Raw genomic sequence first — 555 nt, 5'->3', positions numbered from 1 at the left:
CTTGGAATGAATATTTAGTAATAGTTCCTGTCCAATGAAGTTTATATACATTGGATTTTTTGGTCATTCATTATACGTTTGATAGCAAAACTATTAGACCTGCGCAGCACAAAAGCAGTTAAAACATACTGAATACTTTTGTTTTTCTCAGAAAATATAAAATGTAGGTGAGGTCAGTCAATACAGATTAATATTTACCTGAAAATTTGATGTTTAAAGGTAGCCTTGGGACAGTTTATAGTGCTTAACTGTTTTAGCTTCTTGATGGAATAAGGGGAGGGCATTTCTAAGTCAGTGAGCTGTTTAACTCTTAGCAAGTTCAATTACTCTAAATTAATGTTACTTTTAACCAAAACAGAGGAAATCATGTAACCTCATCCTCAAATCTCTGTAACATCTACCTGGTCTGTCTGAACGGTGTGGCTAGAATTCTATAGTGCAGTATCTCAGGATAAGAGTAAAGCCATGTGTTGGGCTCATACACCAAATATGGTTAAATAATCAAGTCAAGAATCAACATTCATTTATGATACCACGTCAGACACCTGTATCACA

This window comes from Oryctolagus cuniculus, chromosome 8, assembly GCF_051225735.1.
Source record: "Oryctolagus cuniculus isolate XC-2025 breed Fujian yellow rabbit chromosome 8, ASM5122573v1, whole genome shotgun sequence".
Classification (NCBI taxonomy): domain Eukaryota; kingdom Metazoa; phylum Chordata; class Mammalia; order Lagomorpha; family Leporidae; genus Oryctolagus; species Oryctolagus cuniculus.
Note: the sequence above shows the minus strand (reverse complement) of the source record.